We start from the raw sequence: 5,177 nt of genomic DNA, 5'->3' as shown, positions 1-5,177 counted from the left end.
CAGAAATCCCGCGCCACATGTTAGGTTTAGACTCCAACGTGGAAGCCGGACCCACAAAATTAATTTTTAGCAATTATTCCAAGAAAACGGTATCTTAACCACTAGATTGGAATCTCGGGTCCATCGATGCTTGGGTAATGTATCCATAGCTTTATGTAGATTCTGATCAGATGACCACAACCAAGTTCTATTTTTTATTAAAAAAAAGAGCGGCCCAGGATTGAAGATTTGAAGCAACCGAACAAAACTGCCACTCAAAACAAACGCAGTTGTGGTCCAGCGTCCCTAACCAGTCGTGGTCAACGATCTGATAACCACAAACTCAACCTTGGGGCTTGGGCGGACTGTTGGGACCTGGCTCGTTGGTCGTCGCGGCAGGCCGTTGGATAACAGCTAAAGTGGCTAATCTATCTAACATGTAACATCCACTAAAACACAAAGTAAATAAGCAATTCAGTTCAGCTGTTCTGTTATCAAATGGCTCTTAATGCAATGCATCTTTAGAAAATTTCGACCATCTAACGCAAAGATAATCGATAAGGCTCGATTTGGAAGGAGTACAAATGCAAATTTGTAACGTGCAAAACCGTGCATTTGCATTATTTTGTATGTATTTGCAATTTGTACTCCTTCCAAACTGAGCCTAATTAAATACAACATAAATCTTGTTCCTATTTTAAAAGAAAAAATAAATGAAAAAAACTTTTATTTTCTATACAAAAACGCATTCATACCAAATACCCACAAAACCAATCTGAAATGTAAATTACAATTACACCTTTTTTGAATAAAATCTAATGCTCAGTTTGGAAGGAGTAAAAATACAAATATATACTGTGCAAATACATACAAAATAAATAAAATACAAGGTTTTGCACACTACATATTTGTAATTGTACTCCTTTCAAACCAAGTCTAATGGTTTGTTAGTTTCTTGGATTTTGACATAAAGGAAAGTTGATTAATGGGATTTTGGTTTCTATTGACCAAGAAACCCATGTTCTTTTTCTATATTTATGTGAGATCTACTGAAATTTTATTTTCCTGAATCACTTACTCTTAGGTGGATAAGTAACTTTGCCACCTTAGGGGAAAGTTGTTTTACACTCGGATGAGACAAAATTATCCCTTTTAATAATGTTTTTTAAAGCTAAAATAGTCATTGTCTTATTTAGATGGGAAATAAAATTATGTTTGGTTACGAGGGTGTTTATTGGAAAAACACCACCATTAAGCATTGGCAATTATTGTGCACAGAACCATTGTTTGGTTTCAGTGTTTAACAAAAAACATTAAAAAACATAAACGCTATGATTTATTTGCATATAACATTGGGAAAACCTCAAATTCTGGTTTCTCCTAATGCCCCAACATTTATTGAAACAGAATGCTTACCTAGAGCATTGTAAGCTAAGGTGGAAGATAGTTTTATGGGGTACTTAAAACACTCATAAAACAATCAACCAAACAACAAAAACAATGAACACTTACATTTTTTCAATTAAATATTTATTTAAGAAACACCCCATCTATAAACACCAATGCAATCAAACACATTTAAAAAAAAATTGAATAGCTGCACTTACCTAATAAATAGAAAATGATAAATAACTTTATCCAAGGTTTAAAATATCGTATCAGCTCGGCCAATACAATCTGAAATGGTTTCCCTTGTTCAATTAATCTATATTTAATATCAAATCTCTCTCATTAATGTCTTTTATTACTTATCTATTTAAGCATAACTTCTTCATTAATTAGTTAATTACTCTTATATTTAAGGTAAATTTAAATTTAAATTTTAGTGCTCCCTCTCATTAATTTTGTTTTGTTAGTGTAAAAACTACAAATATTAACAATAGCAAGACTTGAACCTTGGTCACCAAATTTTAATACACATAATTTCACCACTAAACAAATCCAATTTGTTTGGTGTAATTACATGCATTTTTAGTTTTAAGTCAATTGTTTTTCCTTTCTTAGTGGTGCTTATTAATAAATGCTGAAATTAATTATTAATTTTTATATATTAATAAATATTAAGATAATTATATCGGTTATTTGAAAATTGATGTATATACATTCACATTTTAGTTTTTTTTTTCACATTTTAGTTATTCCATCATTTTTCAACGGCTACTAATTATGTATCAATATGTCACATTTTATATAAAAGTTAAATTATGGTTTTTTTTACAATTAAATGATTTATTTACAATCATATAAAACTTGTAAGCATTGTTAATAATATATCTTTTATGATTTTTTTAAATTTCTTAACATATTTATGCGTATCTTGATTTTTCGTTTGTATCCATGCATATCCAAAACATATCCCGATACATCTCTTAAAATTATCTTTCCGATACACCTTGCGTTTTTTATACTTTAAACCTTGACTTTATCATTGTATAATTTCTAGTAATTAGTAACATTGTAAGAGAATGCTATAATAGCTTGAAAGAATGTTGAAGGCCTTTGATGCAAAATTGCACATGAGAGACTTGGTACCCATTGGTGAGCCTCGGTCCCTAAGTTGAGCGAAATTACCCACAATGCACAAAGTACACTCTCGTGAAGCCACAACAAATTATTACTTGGGCTATGTTTGGTTTGAAGGAAAAGATAGGGAAAGGAAGGGAAATGTAGGGAAACCTTTACAAACCCTGTATGGGTTCCATACCTTTCCCTACATTTTCCTTCAAACCAAACACAACCTTACCTTTTATGAGTTCGACTATGGACTGTGATACCAAAAAATATATGATGTTAAAAATAGGTCTTTAAGATCTCCTAATCTGGCTACTGGTGTGGGCTTATACCTGGTTGGATGGGACTTTCTAAATGAGTTGATTCCCAAAGCTTGATGTGGAAGCTATGGGAAAAAAGAGTTGCCTTAAATTAAAGCTCTTGATTTGCCTGCCCCTATTATCCTCATTCGCTCGTGAAGGTGGGTCTTGATCGTCATAGATCATAAACTTGTAGACACGGGCTACATGTTCCTTGTGCAATATCTAGCACATGTCCTTGAATCATCCTAGGGATTTGAACCTTAGTCACCTTAGGAATATTTTAAAATCTCTCATTTGGTTCTCAATAGGGATTCCTCCCCTAGAGAAGGAATTCAAGCATTTTGATCTTCTCAGCCTTTGCCTCTTAGACCACTCTTAGGGCTTGTTCATTTGCTCTGAAGTCTAACATTTGAAAGTGCTATAATTACATTAAGAGGTATATTGGTACTAGTGAACTTTTCTTTCATTTGAATTCTAAATGCAAAGAATATTGTTCTGAATTTTGAAAATTATCAAATATTCATTCTGACCCCACGTATGAGAGTTTTGTTTGTCTTTTTGGAGGTATTATTGGAAAACAAAAAGTTGTATGATTACACTTCAAGAAATAAGAGATAAGAGAAAACAAATAATCATTTTTCTCTTAAAGTTAAAAGATTCCTCTTAAGAGATAAGAGTTAAGAGGAAACGAACATGCCCTTACCACCACCTTCCATTTACCATTGTATTTCCATCCATATATTTAAGGCAGTGCAATTATCACCATACCCTTAATATATAGCTTCTAATTTCTTTGGAGTAATATATGATATTAGTACTATTAGTAATTAGAGGTGCAACTTGGGCGGGCCTAGCTAGGGGTGTCAATTGGATTGGATTTGGTCCAATCCAGTCCAACCCAATGTGAGTCCATTACAAATGGACCTAGTCCAATCCAGTCCAATGAATATTTTGGACCAGTCCAGAGACTGTCCAATCTGTTCAAATTCCTATTAATTTAGATTGGTTTCAACTCAAACCTAGTCCATTGACACCTATGTTCTTATCTTCTATCAATGTACCAAATATTGGTTCAATCCAATATAAATTCATTATGGATGGACCTGGTCCAATCCAATGTCATATTGGTCCATCCAATCCGTCCAAATTCAATATATCTTATTGATCTGTCCAATCCATTCAAATGGATTTTGATTTGGATGAAATCCAACCCAAAACCGGTCCATTGACACCCCTAGGCCCAGCCTAAGACCGAACCGGCCCAACCCAGAATTTTACAAGAACTGGACTTAGATTTTCAATCCTTGGGCTGGGCTCAAGCCCAAGAAGTCGAGTTTTTTTATTTTTTAGGCCAAGCTCAAGCCTAACCCTTAGGTAGCCCAAACCGACCCGAGCCCGACCCAATTATATACATTTATACATATACATATATATATATATATATATATATATATATATATATTTGTATATATAACACTTGTATAAATATTTTGCATACAGATTTACATACATACATAAATATATGTATATATATTTACATAAATACATTTATATATCTATACTTTTAGAATGGGTTTATTGACCAACCCGAGCCCAACCCGATTGCATCAAATTACAAGGCGGACTAGGCTCGGGTTGAAAAATCGGGCTTGACCTCAAGCTCAGGCCGGGCTCGGGCCTTAAGCCCAAACTTTAGGGCCGGGCCTGGGTTGACCATAAACCCAGCCCAACCCGCCCGACTTGCACCCCTATTAGTAATAGACTATATAATAAAATAGAAACTGTATATAATTAAAGCATGTCAAAAATAGCACCTAAACGTTCATCCTTTTCCCAAAATTTCAAGTTTCTAACATCTTGGAAGTTAACGTGACTTGACCGAACTCTGATGTCTGAATTGGGCCGACCAATTTTAGACCCTCCTGATCCTGGTTAACCATGACTCTACCCGGTGATTACCCAGGTTGAGACATGGTTTTCAAACCATGGTTCAATTCATAAGAGTACGATTAGCATTCTTCACCTGCATATTATTAATTTCTTTCCTTTTCTAGAAAACGCAAAAAAAAAAGAAAGAAATTATCAATATCCTATGAGAAACCCATGAATGCAAGGCTCCATATGTTCCTCCGTTATCCAACTGCTATTAGTCTGTTTGGTACTACAGTCAAATGATCTTCGAAGCTAGGCCTGCTTGGTTGTGTTTGTGCCTATCTCTGGCCTGTCTGGCCCGACGAGCACTTCTATAAAACATTAGTGCGAGCAAGCTGTTTGGACAAATTTTTACAGCAAACAGCAGGAGTGGACAATGGCACAAGGTACCTAGTGATCAACCGGAAACCAGACCATAGATCTCTGGCTTTGGTTGCATAAATAATCGCCGAA

Source organism: Nelumbo lutea, chromosome 6, assembly GCF_056320005.1.
Source record: "Nelumbo lutea isolate HS-2025 chromosome 6, American lotus-T2T, whole genome shotgun sequence".
NCBI classification, from domain to species: Eukaryota; Viridiplantae; Streptophyta; class Magnoliopsida; order Proteales; family Nelumbonaceae; genus Nelumbo; species Nelumbo lutea.
This window is presented reverse-complemented; position numbering follows the sequence as displayed.